Source organism: Canis lupus, chromosome 3, assembly GCF_048164855.1.
Source record: "Canis lupus baileyi chromosome 3, mCanLup2.hap1, whole genome shotgun sequence".
NCBI lineage: Eukaryota > Metazoa > Chordata > Mammalia > Carnivora > Canidae > Canis > Canis lupus.
Genome location: NC_132840.1, coordinates 26563700 through 26572908, shown reverse-complemented (window position 1 = coordinate 26572908; position 9209 = coordinate 26563700).

The window sequence follows — 9209 nt, the reverse complement described above, 5'->3', positions numbered from 1 at the left end:
TGCAGGATGTTCAGCAAGGGAATGGCATGAAGCTTTGCTAAGATTCATCCTTCCACTGGAGAGGAGGGTCTGCGATGAACAGGAGAGGAGGCTGAGCAGCACAGCCCAGGGGTTTGCATAAATAAGGAAATGAAGACGTAAACAAACAAGATGACACACACCTGTTTGTGCTTGAAAACAAGGGGGAAAGGAACAAAAAATTAACTATAATGGTTTCTGAAAAGGGGAGGCAGAAGAAGAGTGGGAGATAGGGCTGCACATAGGGTTTTTCTGAGTGCATCCTGTTCGGGAGTTTTAACTTTGGAACCTTCCATTTTAAGTCATTATAAAACAAAATTAAAATTTAAAGATCTTTTTAAATCCCTAAAACTTAGCTTAAAATGTAAAAACATGGGACACCTGGATGGCTCAGCGGTTTAGCGCCCGCCTTCAGCCCAGGGCGTGATCCTGGAGTCTCAGGATTGAGTCTCTCATCGGGCTCCCCGCATGGAGCCTGCTTCTCCCTCTGCCTGTGTCTCTGCCTCTCTCTCTCTCTGTGTCTCTCATGAATAAATAAATAAAATCTTTTAAAAAAACCATAAAAACATAGTAAAATGATTGAATAATTATACATTCAGTTGGTTTTCAGGGGAGGAAGTGGGAGTGTCAATAAAGACATGAACACACTCACTCTCACTAATAACTAAGGTGATGAAAAAAATTTTTTTTAAGGTGATGGAAATTAAAACCACAACAAGGTACCGTTTGACACCCTCAGACTGGCAAAAACTTTAAAAAGTCTGACAATTATCAAGTACCCTGAGGATGAGGGGTGATCGTCATCCTGTGCTGGTAGGAGTGTCCATGAAACAACCACCCGGAAGCACTTTGGAAATACGTATAACTTGGAACATGTGCTTATTCTATGACCCAGAAATCCCACTCGTAGTTATTTACCCTAGAGAAGCTTGCATGTGTACATGAGAAATAAAAATGCTCACATTAGAATTACCTGTGGTTGAAACATATGGGGAATTTCTTAAATGTCTGCTAACAGGATAATGCACCATAATCATCTGGGTAGTAGTAAAAATGAATGAACCACAATCACACCAATCAACATGGTAGAGACTCACAAGCATAATGAAATGAGCCACAAAAGCAAGTAGCAGGAAAACTATATAGCACAATATTATTTATAAAAACTCGAGCAATCACAGGGGTGCCTGGCTAGTTCAGTCTTGATCTCGGGGTCATGAGTTCGAGCCCCATGTTGGGTGGAGAGATGACTTAAAAATAAAATCTTAAGAAAATAAAGTTGAACAATAGCAAAATAATTATACATGTATATAATCTTAAGGTGGCATAATACACAGTAAAGGTGGTTCATAAGAAAAACATCAAATTCAGAACAGTGGTGGTGTTCATTATGGGGAGAAAGGAAGGGAGACACAGCCTTCACTTGTGTCTGTGATGATATATTGCTTAAAGTGGGTGGTGGATACATGGGTGTTCATTACTCTTTATTAATTAGTATTTATTCCTTAAAAAATATGAATCTAATCATATCACTTTCCTACTCAAAACCCTCCAACAGTTTCCCATTACACTTCAACAAAGTACCAAGGCCCTAATTGTGGTCTATACCATTTGGCCCCTGACTGCTTTCTGTACATCATCTCTCCCTTTTGCTCATTGAGCTCAGACCATAGTGTTCTTCAGATATACCAAATATATTCCAACCACAGGGCCCTTGCACATACTGTTCTCACTGCACTGAATATAGGACACGGGCTTCTGTTCTTTCTTGCCATGCTTCTACACCCACATCACCACAAAAGCCACCAGGCCATCTTTGGTTCTATCCTAGAGATTGACAATGAGCTTGAGATGACCCTGGCTGTCCCAGGTAACATGGTGATGGGCTGCTTCTTCACCATTCTGTCCTGCACTGCGATCCCAGGCTGGGCCCATTGCTGTGTGATCCTGTTCAGGGCCTGGTCATCTGTGAATTGGGAGAAAAACTTGCAGGAAGGTTGCCCTGGGAAGGTTGTGTTGTGGAAGAGCCAGGGACTGTTGTCCCAGGTAGAATCATAGTGGTCTCCAGAATCCTCTCCAGTGGATTCCTGGGCTGATGAGCCATGTGCTTCCTCCAGCCTCCCTGGGCCACTGGTAGATTCAGACAATGGCCCAGAGCACAGCTCCAAGTTCAGGTAATGAGGCTGGTGGGGGGTTCTGCTACCCTTGGAGGTAGCAGAAAGGAGAGGGAGAAAGCCACCAGGAAGTGCTGTCCACTCTTCTTTAACTAGCTAAGTACAGAATGTAATAGGCGAGATTTTTCTTTTTATTTCTTTCTTTCTTTTTTTTTTTTTTTTTTTTTTACATTTTATTTACTTATTCATGAGAGACACAGAGAGAGAGGCAGAGACATGGGCAGAGGGAGAAGCAGGCTCCCTGTGGGGAGCCTGATGTGGGACTCGATCCCAGGACCCCAGGATCACACCCTGAGCCAAGGGCAGATGCTCAACCACTGAGCCCTTCAGTCCTCCCCCAAGGATTTAAATAATAGAGTCTTCTTGGGTGGGTTAGAGTATGACATTTTCTTGCCTCGTGAACAAGCATTAACTCTGTGATGAGAAAAAATAATATATAACAAACAATAAGATAAAATGAAAGAAGGAAAAATCTGGAATCTTCTAGAATGACCAATTTTTTAACTTTTTTTGTAGTCAACCACATTGTTTTAATTTTATTGAGAGTTTGAAAGTGAAAGTCTTCAATCATCCCCGGCATTTTTACAACTTTTCTGGAAACTATAAATATTATTGTTTAATTGTGTTATTGGTTACTGTTGATTTATGATTCCAACTGTTCACAATTACAAACTACTTTAGTTTAAAAACTAAAACAAAAACACCCAAGAAAACCCTTAAAAGACTTCAGGCGGTAATTAATTTTGGGTTAATCTTATTTCCCTCAGATTGTCATTGCGGACACTGTTTAAGCTAAATTGCTGGGGTCAATTTTGTTTCCTCTCGGTTTTGTCCGGGCGGCCGCCGAGGCTCTGAGGGCACCTTGCATCCCAGGGACAGCAGCCACCATCTGCTCCTCCAGCAGCCACAAGGCCAGCTGCACGGTCAGCGCAGACAGTCCCCCTGGGCCAGGACCGGGCCTGTCTGGGAGCAGAAGCGGGGAGACCCCGGTCAGGCCCAGGCCCCCACTGCCCCCCCGAGCTTCCAAGGTGCTAGAAAGCAGCGGCCAGTAACACCGTGTCCCTCGGACACAGCCCGTTAGCTGTTCCCTGGGGCTCTCAGTGGGTTTCTCTCACCAGTGCCAGAATTTTCCACAAGGCCTTCTGTGTTGGTGCCATTTTGTGGAAACAAAGGAAAACAAAGGTTTTGCTGAAGATGGATGGGAGGGCTGAGCAGGTGGGCTGTTTGCAGAGGCGGTGCTGCCCCCCAGTGGCTGCTGCGAGGACGGCGGGGCCCCTGGGAGCTCTTCCTCCCATTTTTCATATCGGTAAACTGAGGTACATGGAGCCCAGAAAGGTCTCGTGGTGAGATACAGGCACATCGGCGACACACAGCACAGCGCCTGTCCCCGAGCTGCTCCTCCTTCTCACACAGGAAGGCGCGCCATTGCCCTGGGCTGCGGGCCCTCCCTGGGCCTCCTCGGCCGCCTCTCAGAATATCAAGGCCCCTTCCTGCTGGGCTGAGAGATGCAGATGCCCAACTCTTCCTATCCAGCCTCTTGTCACCAGGGGGCTGCCTCTCCCCAGCTGAAGGGACGGTCTGCCATTGAGGCCTCTCTAGAGCCCCGCTGACATCTGGGTGCCAAGGCCATGCAGAGGGAGCCAGCACGCCGCCCGGGCCCCACACGAGTGGACGCTGGGATTGCAGACACCAGGTCCTTCTAGGAGAGAGGGAGGGTCAGTGTGGCTGGGGGTTGTGGGCAACGAGCTGCCGGTGACGGCTGGACCGGCGGGACTCCTGCCCTCCGCTTCCACAGAAATTCCCCACAGGCCTCAATGGAGCAGATTTAATTGCATTTCTGCTCTTCATAAACACACACTCTCCAACTAGGACACAACACACCTTTTTTTTTTGTTTGAGTCTCGGAAGCAACCAGGGAGGCTGGAGGGCCTGGTTTGGAACCTGGGACCAGGGAGTGACACACAGCCTCTTAGGGGACAAGTGGGAATTCTGAGCCCTCACTGGGGAGCCTCACTGACGGAGACCTCTGGGCTGAGTTTTAGGATGTTGGGACCTAAGCATCTTCCAAATTAGTGTTAGATGCCCTGTTGGCCCTGCCTCTGGCAGCACAACAGGCACCTGTGGGTAGAAGCTGAGGTCAGAGGCCACCCCCAACTGCTCCAGTTTGGGCCACTCAAGTGTGGCCTCTCTTTCAGTGCAGAAATGAGAAAAGCCTGCTGATACAGGTCCTTTTTTTTTTTTTTTTTTTTTTTAAGATTTTATTTTTAAGTGATCTCTACACCGAAATGGAGCTCGAATTTACAACCCTGAGATCAAGAGTCAAATTCTCTACCGACTGAGCCAGCCAGGCACCTCTGATGCACACTCATCCTAGAAGCAGACAAAGATGGGCAAACAGAGCCCTGGACCAGGAAAGAAGGAATATCAGATGGGACCGCCAGCCCTTGTCAAGAATAAAAGGCCCCACATTCACAGAGGGGGCCTCTGAGGCAGTGTCCCTTGGCTCATGTGCAAAAACAAGCGGGCCATATGTTCTTCTCACTCTGTCCCACTGGGCCCGGGTCTACCTGGTGAGCTCCAGTTCATCCTTTAGGACGTGGTATCCTCACCCATGAGATAGTCACAGCACCCATATGATGCACATTTAAGAATAAGGAACAAAGGGAAGTTAAGTGACTTCCTCCAGATGTCTCAGGTATGAAAAGGCAAAGCAAGATCTAGATCCCAGGTCTTCTGTTTCTTAGGCTGGTGATCTCTCTACTATATTTCCCACTTAAGCAGACCTCATAGGGCTCCTATCAGAAGTTCACCACCAGAGATTAAAAATCCTTTATGATTGGGGTGCCTGGGTGGCTCAGTTGGTTAAGCGTCTGACTCTTGATTTCAGTTCAGATCTTGATCTCAGAGTTTGAGTTTAAGCCCTGAATTAAATCCTTGGGACCCCTGGGTGACTCAGTTGGTTAAGCATCTGCCTTCAGCTCCAGTCATGATCCCAGAGTCCTGGGATCGAGCCCCATATTGAGCTCTCTGCTCAGTGGAGAGTCTGCTTCTCCCTCTCCTTTTACCTGTCACTTTGCCTACTTGTGCTCGCTCTCTCTCTCTCTCAAAAGGAAAAAAAAATGCTTTATGGTCAACAAGCTTCTTTTGGAAAATGAAAACACTAGGAGGGGAAGTTAATAGGGTAGGTCTAAATCTCTAGCTGGCAGTGAAGTATTGCTCTGACTTGCTTTATTCTTTAAGGAACTATTTTATTCAAGACTATTTGTTTTCAGAGACAGAAAATCCAGATCAAACAGGTTTTAGCAACAAAGGAAGTCTATTGGTTTACCCTACTAAAAACTTCAGATGATTTCTGGCTTCCATCACAGCTGATCCCAGTGCTCACGCCGTGTCATCAACACAGAGCTCTTTGTCGCTCTGCTCTGCCCTCTGCTGGTTCTCAAGTAAACCTTCCCCCCCATGGTGGGTCCCAGCAGCTCCAGGATTCCCTCCTCTTAGTGCCACAGCCAAGGGGGGAGAACTGGAATAAAAACCCTATCCAAAGTGGGACCGTGGAGAGAATATCTTCAGCAAAAGGGAGGGTGGGAAAGAAGTCCACCCAGTAACAGGAAATGATGAGGAAACCTGACGATCCAGGTGTCAGGCATTGGGGGAGGGTAAAGACGTAGGCCTTGGGCTTTCAGAAGCATGGGCCAGCCTTCCACTGGCTTCAGGGTTCAAATACACATGATGTGCACATTAAGAGAATACAAAAATAAAAACAACTGGGGGAGGGGGAGAAGGTAACCCAAAAACTTGATAACTCCAGGTGCCTATAAAAAAATAAAACAAACAAACCAAAAACAACTCCACGTGCCTGACCGGAGCAAACACAAAAATGTGTTGGGCACAACTGCAGATATTTAATAATGACTGGGAATATTAGGTGACATTAAGAAGTTCTGTCGAGGGGCCCTGGGTGGCTCGGTCAGTCAAGCGTCTGCCTTGGGCTCTCAGGTCATGGTCCCAGGGTCCTGGGATCAAGCCCCTCCTCAGGTTCCCTGCTCAGTGAGGAGTATGCTTCTCCCTCTTCCTCTGCCTACTTGTACTCTCTCTTTCTCAAATAAGTAAATAAAATCTTTTTTTAAAAAGTTGTTTTGAATTTTGTTATGTGAAATAGAGGTATAAAAACAAGGGTTTTTTTAAGATTTTTTTTTTTTTTTTTTTTTTTTTTTTGGAGCGGGGGAGAAGGAGAGGGAGTAGGGAGAGAATCTCAAGCAAGCCTCACACCCGGTGTGGAGCCTGACACAGGGTTTGATCTTATGATCCTGAGATCACAACCTGAGCCAAAATCAACAGTCAGAGGCTTAACCAACTGCTTAACTGAGCCACCCAGGCACCCCAACCAGGCTTTAGTTTTTAAAAATACATAATATATTTAAGGATGAAATGTCATGATGTCTGAAATTTACCCTTAAATATTTCAGCAAAGAAGGAGGAGGGAGAGAGGAAATATGGCAAATTTACAAGTTGGTGTTTGTTTTTTTAAGAATCATTACCAGAAAAAAAGAAAAAAGGATCATTATGAGGATGTGTCTAGGGGTCACAGGTGAGAACCTGTGAGACTTAGAACAGGAATGGGAGACTGCGGGGCGTAGAAAGCAGAATGAGACGTGGGGACCAGGGCCCTCATCGTTGGTCCCCATCTGTCCCCACCCAGGAAGCAAACAGGCTACTTGCAAAGTCCGGTAAATTGGCAGGAGCCCTGCCCCCTGCTCATGCCTGCTTCCAGCCTTGGCCAACAGTGCTGACCTGTCCCTCTCAGGAAGCAAAGCACCCATGTCCTTCCCTGACACTGGGGTCCCCGAGACTGGGCCAGGGGACGATGGTCAAGACCTTATTCATCATGGGGCTCCCTTTCCACCAGGACATGGCCTGGGGTCAGACTCTGGGACAGAAGATGCTGAGATGGCAGGTTCTCTCGGACAGACACCATACCTGAATGACAAAGGGGAGTGTTGGGTCTGCTCCTGCCCCCACGGAGGCACCGAGCAGGTGTCCAGGACAGGACCTCAGGACGGGGCCATACAGAGGTGGGGATGCAGGGCCGAGCTCCAAGCAGGAAGGCTGGGGACCCACTTGGGAAGGACATTCCACCGGTGAAGCTGCCGCAGTGACCGCTCACTCCGAATAGCACGTGCGCGGGCCGGGCGCTGCGGGCTGCACTGTATGAGCCCGCCTCGCTGGCTTCCCCAGAAGCAGAGCCTGAGTCAAGGATTCCAGAGCAAGTAGCTACTTTGGAAAGTGGAAGAAGACACTGGTAGGGAGGGGAGAAATGAGCCAGAGCAAGAAAGCAGCCAAGAAAGGGTGTGTCATGGAACCAGCTGCCAACAGGCATCTGCTGCTTCATGCCTCGGAGTCGCTCAGACAGGAGCCACCCGACTGTCCCACTGTCGGACGAGGGCCCCGGGGCACGTGCACAGTAACTCCCCGGGCCAGTGGTACGGGGTGCTGCGTGGGCGGCCCCCCAGCCCTTCTGGGTCACCCTGGGCTCAGAAGAACATCTTTGGGGAAAGAGGGGGGCAAAGCCAGACACTCAGAGTCTCGGCCAGGGCTCACGGGAGGGGGTCTGCCCCCCTGCCAGCCCACAGACACGCGGAATCTGCTCAACAATGCCACCAGGTAGATACAAAGACTATTATTTTTCCAGTTTTTCAGATTGGAAAGTGAGACAGAGAAGTTCGGTAACTTACCCAAGAGGCAGAGCCAGGATGGAAAGCTGTGCCTTAAATGGCTCCAGAGCCCAGGCTGGAATGGGCTGTGTTTGGAGGGGAGAACTCATCGATGAAGGCATTCAAGCAGAGGCTGAGGGGCAGGGGCTAAGAGATAAAGGTCCTTTTGGTGCTGAAATCCATGATCTCTTGAATGGACAGGGGCGCGAATACATCCCGACTCGCTGGGCAATGAACACACAGGCTGGTTTTCTAGCAGACTGGTCACCAAGCAGGCAGTGACGACCTACCTGGGAAACACCTGGCCACACACCTAGGGGCCAGCTCATCAGAGCCCAAACCTCGCTCACTGTGCCATCAGGCCACCCTAAGACCTCTCCCCCAGCCCTTCCTGAGGCCCAAGAGCCACGTTAGCCTCCGGGAAGCTCAGGGCTGCCTAGACCCCATGTGGACAGGCTGGCACCCCCCCCACCCCCCCGCACCGCCTGGGCTCAGGGTCCTCATCTGAGGGCAGTGATGAGACCATCACTGAGGTCCCAAGGTCTGGGGCTGTGGGGTTCAGGCAAGAGAGTGGTGGCCAAGCCTGGGCTTCTAGAACAGCCCAATCACTGTTGGTGAAACTGAGAACAGCACAGTCTGAATTACAAAGAAGCCTGTGTTGTGAATCATTCCAATATGCTGAATGTTTTCTTCATTCAAATGTACAACATCTGGCAGATTGTTAATCAAGTACTTAGAACCCGGAGACCTCGGCTCACACCCTTCCTTCTGGGAACCTTGACCTAGGCATCCTTCCTTATCTGCAGAGTCATGTCCTTGCAGCACTCGGGCTTGGGCATGAAGATTGCTGGGTAAACCAAGCAAAGTACAAAGAACTATATTCTTCTTTCTTGCACAAGGCACGAGACAGGAGCATGTGCAGTGACTCAGTCTGAACCCCAAACCTCAGAACAACAGTGGTGCCGAGGCCACCCAGGGAGGGGCTGCAGCTGTTATAACCTGGAGCCCTGGGTCACCTGGCTGTAACTAAACCCAGTGAACAAGCAAAGCACTTACTGCACTGCTGAGGCATATGCTAAGTGCCATCAAGCACTCTTCTTTCAAAGGCTGTGCCACCTCCATGGTGTAGATGATGGAAGGAATGCTGTTCTGTGCAGTGGACATGGGAAGAAATTCCGAGAAATTCAGGGGCTTGCTTCCAGGGCATGGCGTCTATGGCCAAGTGGGGACTAGACTTCAGGCCTCTTGAATTCCAAGATCACACCAACTCCCCACAGCAGGGACAATCTAGAGACAGTGTGGTTTA